The 8,954-nt window shown below is 38.6% G+C and overlaps 1 long non-coding RNA gene across 2 annotated transcripts; it reads right to left on the reverse strand.

Annotated features, from left to right (window-relative positions):
• Nucleotides 1-307: 307 nt before the first annotated feature.
• On the reverse strand, nt 308-8,484 carry LOC110599195 (uncharacterized). Of its 2 annotated transcripts, XR_002485152.3 has the most exons (5): nt 7,883-8,484; nt 7,065-7,162; nt 2,121-2,181; nt 1,664-1,757; nt 308-1,164 (listed from the first exon to the last, which is right to left on the reverse strand). It is a non-coding gene; the product is annotated as an uncharacterized LOC110599195 (long non-coding RNA). The 2 variants fall into 2 exon arrangements; XR_013437686.1 differs by lacking the exon at nt 2,121-2,181 and having other exon boundaries at nt 7,883-8,475.
• Between the last annotated feature and the right edge of the window lie 470 nt (nt 8,485-8,954).

Raw genomic sequence — 8,954 nt, forward strand, 5'->3', positions numbered from 1 at the left:
AAATGGAGGCCATGTTGAGAATGAATTTCGGGAAAAGCAGGACAACTCATGGAATGTTAATGTCCCCAAGGCCCAGAGCCCATCCCAAAGAAGTGTTAATGAAACAGCTCCCAGCAAACTTGAAGATGCTGACTCAAAAGTCTTCCTGCCCAGATTACTTCTTTGGCCCACCTGTGCTCCACCCTTCAGGCCTTCCCACCAATATTCCATCACTGAAGGAACTATAAAATGGGGAGACAACCATACTTCCACGGATTCTGTTATGCTCGAATTCAGGACCCCCAAAGACCACCAGAGACCCAAGATCAATGTAAGCAGCAAAGAGGTGTTTATTGCCAGCTAGCTCGGTCCTCCGCACACACACAGCAACTGGTGACGCTGAGAGGCCCCGAGCCCAGGGTTTGCAGCATTTTTATACATTTTTTGGAGAGGGCAGGGACTTCACATACATCATAGCAAATCATCACACACCGCGGGAAAATCAAATAACAACTCTAAAACATGATTAGCACATTCACTGGAGGGAACAAATTGGGGAGGGGTGATTGGTCAGAACAAAAGGGGTATTGGTTTGAACTGATTGGTTTGAGCTAAGAGGGGTGTACGTGCTGAACTACATGGTTTCCCATCATGTTATCAACCACCATAAACTACTGGGAGGGTCATCTGGCATCCCAGGTATTTCCCTGTCTCATGCTGATTGGTGGCTGCTAGCGGGTTGCTATGGATCCCCACCTAGCCTGACTGAGTCAGGGACACCTGGCACAGCAGATCTCTCCTGTTATTTGTAGATAAACAACTTAGCAGGGTGGGAATGTGCTTAGGAGTGCTCTGTGGGTTTTTTCAAGGACAAAGGTCATGTCCCTTTCTTGGACAGGCTTTGCTCTGAGGTAGAGGCTGGTTTTTCAATTCCATCTCTTGGGTCCCCTTCTTCCTCCGGGAGAAGTCTTTTCTGCTGTCCTTTAATAAACTTCTACCTTCCACTCTGACCTTGCCTCGGTGTGCTTCTCTGGTGTTATACTTCAACATTGGGGAAGCAAGGACTTGTCACCGGTCAACAGTATATAGTGTCCAAGAACATTCCCACAAATTATTTCATCTTCAAGATTTCTCTTTTAAATTCCAATAATCCTTCCCTGGTTCTTCTCCATTTCAATCTCCAGCCTGACGTAATGAATATTAGAACTCAAAATTATAAGTGTGAAGGAATAAATGCAGCTTTAGAACTTCCCTTACACGATCAGTATAAGAATTCCGTGACATCACGTGGGGTCATTTTCTTATAACAGCCCCTTCAATCTCCTGCTAGTGTGTGCCCAGTAAAAGACCAATTAAAGTAAGAGGAGGACCATCCCTTAAATTTTTCAATAACAAACTATGAATATAAGAAAAATAACTCATTTTCTAAGCAAATCAAAATTTGCTTTCTCAGCTACTCATTTTCCTCAATTCTTCTGCTTGGTCAAGATTTTACTGAAAAAACAAAAAGAAAATTAACCAAGGAATTAAAATCAAGATCTCTGGCAGACATTAATATGTTTAGCTTCTCTTTTTTTTTTTAAATGATATTTCTAGAGTCTGCTGGATTTTTTAAAAATTCAAAACTGAATAACAAGTTTATCTTGCTATTTGCAGAACATTTTAACATGTAAACTTGACTCACCTTTGAGATTTTGACAGAACATTTTCTTGCAGCTTCTGGGTGATCTTGGGTGAATCAGGATGAGCTCCTACAATTAATTTCTGGGGCTTTATACCTGTCAAAGAGAGAGTGAAAATGACTTGCTGTCTGGAGGAATGTCAGCGGCCAGGCTATCATTATCTGCCAGGAAGCAACTTCAGTTCCTCTCCTCAGTTCCAAATGAGGTTATAATGAAGAAGTCTGGATCTGCTTTGAATGTTCTCCTTTTTTTTTTTTTTTGAGAGAAAAAATACTGACTATTGGGGTTTTAGTTGGCTCCATGGGAGATATATTTCAAACCCTGTGTTCACTTCTGTGCAAAATATTGCTTTACTTTTACAAATGTAATATACCTTTAAAATCCTCTGGAAACAGGTTTCGTTTTTTGTCATTACAGGGATATTTGACGTTTAATGAAGTGGAATGAAAAGATGTTTACCTGTTTCAAGCAAAGGAAGATATAAAAGCTGCTGCCATTTTCCTGATTCATCATGTCGTTACTGTTACATAAAGAAGAATAAATTCACCATCAGACACCTGCACTTACACGTCAGCATGCAGCATGAAAATCTGGAAGGTTTAGAACTTACATTGAATCACTTTTAGGAATTCCTTCTCCAAGTTTAGTCAGTGTTTCTGGGAAAAATTATTTGAAATCTGAATACTGAAATTGTATGTTGTTTTTTATTAGGGTTTTCTGTTTGTTGAATAATTATCCTTGTGTTCCTGCAGAATGAAAACTGATTAAAGTTGCTATTGCTCTGCATTGAGATTGGTTTTCTCCATAAGCCAGGAATTGTACTGTTGAAGAATTCTTACTACAAGCTTCCAGTTAAGGTGGATATTTGAACCTTTTAAAATATATATTAAGTAGAGCTGCAAAAAAAAAGAAAAATCAAAAGTTTTTTTTTCCTTTTCTTTCTTTTTTTTTTTTTTTTTTTTTTTTTTTTTTTTGCTGTTTCAGACTTTATTCTTGGCAAGCTGTAACCTCTGGATCCTCTAAAACTTCTTAGTGTCTCACAAAAATTAGCTACTTGAAAGCCTTTCAGGTCCACAGGATGGTCAGTCAACCTGGCCAGTTATACAAAAACAAAATAAAATTAAGGCTATGTCAAAGCCTCCACCATAGACACATGGGCTTTGAGGGACTTCCAAGACCCTCATAGATGGATAACTCTGAGGATCATGTTGGTTTAAGACACTTCCAAGGATACAGAGTCAATAGTGGGTGTGTCCACTGACTCCCAGATTCATTGTTCCCAAGTCTGCTTTTCCTCGGACCTTCTCGGGTCCCTCTGTGTTCTCCTGAGACAGGCTATCATCTCCCAGGCTTCTGTGTCAGCTGACCCTTCTTACTTAAGTACAGCGGGAAGCACTGGTGGAAGACCTCAGAGCTAAAGGAATAAAGCCACCAAGAGTGTCTTCACAATATCCACAAATGGCCCTGCCATCCTACCTCATTTCCCATCCATAAACTTGATGAAGAAAATGAAAATTTAACCTCTACATTGAAGATGGGGAAAAAAAATGCTTTGATGGGCTACACAGGTAACATGAATGAACCAAGCAGGTACAGAGTAGGTCCTTTAAAAACATGCAGCCCATCTAAAGAAATCAAGACCCCACACACCTCCAGGCAACTACTTCTGAGTGAAAAAAGCTGGGGTATGCAGCTGACTTTCCTGAATTTTTCACTGAAATAAGACAGCCAGAGCTCTTGGTGAAATTTTCTTATTTTTAAAGTGATAGAATAGAAACCATATTATTAAAAAAGAAAAAATACTGTATGAACCAAAGAGAAGCTACGGTGGGAAGCATATGGCAATCAATTTATGATTCTAGCTTTGGGGCAACAGTTCACCTGGGGAGCAAAAGTACATTTAAATGTTGACAATATGTGGAGAGTTAATGCAATAATCTGGGTACTTCTCCCTGACAGCCCTTCGTATCTAGTACTTGGTTATTTCAAACCACTCTCTCGTAGTAAATTATGTCAGTGTAGCTGCTTAAATATTACACTGACCTTGGTATATTTGAACCCACACCAATCATGATCACCCTGAGCTTGTGGGAGTTAAAAGGACAACATTTGATAAGGAACATGAAACTGAGGTAATACAAATGCAAACAAATCTCATTGTAAGGACATGGCATACCTTCAGTTATTATCTACAAATAAACCTCAGTAATGAGATTTAGGGTTCCTCTCAGTTGCATGTTGATGATAAATTCTCTGAGGAGCTGACTCTAACCCATTAAAAGCAAGCTTGCTCCTGCCACTGTGGCTGTTAATTTGACAAGACACTGTCACATTAAGTAGAACAAACATGTTTTCGCCCAGTCGGCCATCCAGAACCGATATGGCTGTTACTCTAACAACCGGATATTGATTGGAATCATTCACCCCTTCCGACCCTCCACTGGGAGTCAGCTCAGGCCGACAGAGGGCTTGCCTCTTTGGCACACACAGATACATGTTAAGGAGAGCCACAAATTTTAAACCATTTAGCTCCTTGTCATGTTTATCTTTCAGACACTGTCTGGTTCGCTTTTACATCTGTGGGATAATAGGCTCTGAATAAATCATTGTTTATTAATTTTATGGATCTCCACATTCATCTGGAAGGGCTGTTGTGTTTAGCATTTACACTTTATAAATGCAAAATATCAGAAAATACACATAAAAGGATTTTGTAAGAAAATTTTTAAATGGACAAAAAATTAAGATCCTTTGAATTCTAAAAGAGAGGATAGAATCAAACCTACCAGCTCCCCTTTCTCTTTTGGTACCAGGGATTGAACCCAAGGGCCACAACCACTGAGCCATATCCCCAATTCTTTTTGTATGTTATTTTGAGACAGAGCCTCACTAAATTGCTGAGGCTGGCTTTGAACTAGTGATTCTCCTGCACAACTTTTGAAGCTGCTGGGATTACAGGCATGTGTCACCATGCCCAGCTCAAACCTCTTTTTAATCTGTGTAATGCAAAGGCCTTAACTCAGTTTTCAAATAACCAATATATTTACCAGATAAGATCATAAAAATCTCACTGGAAATAGAACTAATATTTAACTTATCACTAATCTCTGGCTATTTTAACATTCCTATTAATAGGTGTACTGAACATTTAGCAGATTTTGCTTTTATCCAGTAATTGACCTACCATAGATGGATTTTAACACATGAAATTGCTACACTGTCATTTACCTGTGCCTGTGTGTCAGTCTAAACTCATTTTGTACCCTTCTCTCTGCATTATAGTCCATGATAACCTTGGAAGCTCATGGTTGCAAAAGGACTTTTAAAGGACATATAGTCAAATCAATTCATCAGAGTCCCTTGCTTGGTCTGGAACATTTCCAAGAAGTGGGCATCCAGTGATGCCAAACCCATTACACACATAACCACTCTGGAGAATTATATTTAACATTATTGTTTTACATGGAAAATTGTAAATCCTCTGGTCACATAGTATAGGTCAAACTCCTTTTCTGCATGGTAGTCATTCCAATATTTGAAAATAGTAATGGTATTCTCTTTCTGTTTTCTCCAGGATAAACACCTCATTTCTTTCAACCATTTCTCCTTTATCAGCAGTCTGAAAACTGGTCTGAGGGTCATAACCTACCTTTTACCTATATTTTAAATAAGGTTTCATTAGAGTATGTACATTTAAATTTAAATTTTGTATAATTCCTCTCATGCTAAAACTGCAGAATTGTATAGCTGTGGTAGAAATTTATGGTCCACATAGCCAAAAATATTTATCTGGTCCTTTATATAAAAATCCTGTTCACTGATCCCTGTCCTATACCATGCTCTGTCAAGTCCCCTCATCATCTCTATTCTTGTTGTCTTAGTCTTCACAACCTCTCTTAGACAGTAATTCTCCAAATCATGAGAAGCTTATATCACTTCCTCTGGATACTCTTTGTATTTATGAAGACGGGAAATCCACTCACTTATAAGCATTCTCCATCATAATGCCCAAAGAAATCCCCAGATGAACCACTGATATTTGTCTGTTTTACAGTAGAAAATATAAAATTTTATAGGTTTTCTCTAAGTCTATATTTATTTGAATATTTCATTGTCTCTTAAAAATATGCTTTTGTATGCTGAGAGTGTAGTTCAGAGGTAGAACACATGCTTAGCCTGTATGATATTCTGGGTTCAAACCCCAGCAACAAAATTAAAAAAATAAATAAAGAGAAAAACACTCACAAATACCTTTTGAGTTCCTGCTTTTGCATAGCATTATTCTATGTACTGTATTAAATGCTAAATAAGACAATCACTCTCCAAAGGAGTTTACATCTGTTTGCATAAATAAAAGTATTTATGAAATAAATTATTTCATTGTATTTTGAAAATCTCTCTTTGCTAGATTGTCAGCTCCTCGAAGACAGGAAACTTTCCTGTTTGTTTTATTATGTCTCCACAATGTCTAGAATAGCTCCTGGCACATGGAGATATTCTGTAAATATTGGTTAAATGAATAAGATAATAAATATGAGACAAAATATAATTAAATATTAAATTAAGTGATAAAGACAATCTGAACACCAGGAATTCTGGGTATAGACAAATGACCATGCTCTGCACATAAAGCTATATTGAAATTTAACCATATAATCTAACTTTTCCTTTAAAAGAAAAATCTCCTTTATGGTCTTCAAATTAATATTTCTCATCTGCATCAGAAACTTCTGGTTTGCTTATTCAAAGCAGAGATTCTTGATAACAAAGGACTGACCTACTGAATCAAAATCTAACTGTCATGCCGAGAAATATGCATTATTACCAGTCATCCAAGTGATTCTTATGAGCCTGAAAGTTTGAAAACTACCATTCACAACAAAAGATGATAACAGACTATAAGCAAATTCATCAAGTGATGAAGAACTCACACTACAAATGTCCAGCTTCTAATTTTTATTAGATTTAGTTTCAGAAAAAAAAATATTGATCAAGTTGCAATCTGCCTTCTATGATTTCCAATCATTTGTTTTGGTTGCATTTATTAAAATCACATGAAACAATTTTTTTTCCTCTTCCACATGATAGCATTTCAAATGTGTGATAAGCCCTGTAAAATTTCTTCTCCAAGCTAACCATTTCGTAGCTGGCTTTATTTTTGGAGTTGTTGTTCATTGGCAGAATTATCCAGGGTCTACTAGTTACTCCAAAGTTCCAAATTTTAGGTGTCAGAAGAACCTGGCATCCAGAGTACAGAGTGGTTCTCTCCTCTTCCACTCAGAGAAAACCAGTCTAGCACATCCTACTCCCCACTGGCACCTGAAGCTACAAGACAGACCTTCCATTCTAGCTCTTGATGTTCAGTCTCAGCCAACTCATCAGAAATTGTGAAGGGACACTTACTCACAGACCATGGATTCCTGTCTCCACACCATTCTTGATTTTCCTGGAAAGTTCTACATTTCTCAACATCAATCTTCATATGTGTGTCCTAGAATAGGCTGAAGTATCAGAGAGTCAGAATTAACCACCTATTACACGTGCAGCCTTAGGTCATTACTGCTGAAACTCTTTTAGTTCCTGTTTGTTTGATTTATGCAATAGAGATAATAGTACTACCCCATATGGTTGTGAGAATTAAATGAGGTAGTATATATGAATTATATAACATAGTACTCTGTATGCAGTGAGTTTTCAATAAATAATCCTGTTAGTGTTGGAGGGTTTTTATCATCACTATTATTTACACCTCTGTCTCCTCTTGCAGATTGTGAACTTCTCAAGGCAGGGACCACAACCGACTTATCTTTACCTCCAGTTACTAAAGTGCCACCAGAGAGAGCTAAGTCATATGGACCAATGCTCTCTAAGATTCCAACCTCCCCAATACTTTGCTTATTGCCAGTCCTCCACTTTGTACTCCTAAACTAAGTCAACAACTCTATGAGAAACCAATTACAAAAGTCACCATAATAGGAGGGTGAGGCAGGAGGATCATGAGTTCAAAGCCAAACTCAGCAACTTAGCAACCTGTCTCTAAATAAAAATACAAAAAAGGGCAGGGGATGTGGCTCAATGGTTGAATTCCCTTGGGTTCAATCCCTATCAGCTAAATAAATAAATCACAATGAGAGCATCCTTCATCTTGGTAATTTTCTCAAATCCAGCTTTCCTGACCCTCCCCTTGCTCTCATGCTGAGTCTTGCTTCCCAACCTTATACCTGGTCCTCCGGCTTGGTCATGAATTGGCACTGGATTCCAACTTGCTCTCTGACTCATCCCATATTTCTGGCCCCAGTGAGCAGCTACCCTATCTTCCTTAGTTGCAGCTTCTAGAGCCTCAAGCAGCACTCTGTGTTGAACATTTGGCCAGCACGCCAGTCATGCTTAGAGAAGAGCAAAGCTGGGGAGTGAGGAAGATGGCTTGATACGAGGTTAGCTTCACATCAGTCTGGTCTATCCTCACTGTGTCATTTCAGCTTCAACTGTTTTGCCGTGCTGATAAAAGAGGAGAGTAACACGTTATTAATATTTCACTGCATCATCTGTGATAAAGTGTCCATGAAGCCACTGCAACTAGACATGGGTTATGCAGGTAAATCCCGGAAAATTTCATCAGCATCTGCTTTAGAAGTCAGAAGCAAACTGCAGGTGTTGAGTTTGACCTCCTTTGTCTTTGTGGCAGTGGCCCAACACCCAATCAATCTTAGAGCGCGAATGTGGTGCTCTGCAAAGAAGAGGCTGGTACAATTCAGCTGAGTGGGCGGGTTGATGGAAAGTGACTGTGGCATTGCTGAGTTCAAATGGAATTAAGGATTCATGAGAGCATTGCACAGGCAGGCGAGCACAGAGCCCCGGATGAATACAGAATGAGTCACAAGGGAGACCTGACAAGGCTTCGAATCCTAAATAAGCAAGGAATTGCTTTTTGATGATGCCGAACTATAAATATCATCACCTCAGAAAACCAGGTTCTCCTTTTTACATCAGGAATGAGCAGAGAAGGCTACATGAAAAAAATGTGTGTGTTATCTGCAGGCAAAATGCTTTACCTAAGTGAAACCACCGCTCTGAAGCCCACTCTTGAATGAATTTTGCAGAAACATACTTTTCTGAAGCTATTGTTTTAATTTTTTTATCCTACTAAAAGTCACGAGTGGAATTCATATAAATTCAGCTTCTCTGGGCCACTTGCCAGGCAATAGAATTAATAGCATTTTCTGTTGTTCCATTTTGGATCTGGCTATGGGATTGCTGATGTCTAAATATCACATGTCATAAAGATCTGTCAGG

The sequence above is a fragment of the Ictidomys tridecemlineatus genome, chromosome 4 (genome assembly GCF_052094955.1).
Source record: "Ictidomys tridecemlineatus isolate mIctTri1 chromosome 4, mIctTri1.hap1, whole genome shotgun sequence".
NCBI lineage: Eukaryota > Metazoa > Chordata > Mammalia > Rodentia > Sciuridae > Ictidomys > Ictidomys tridecemlineatus.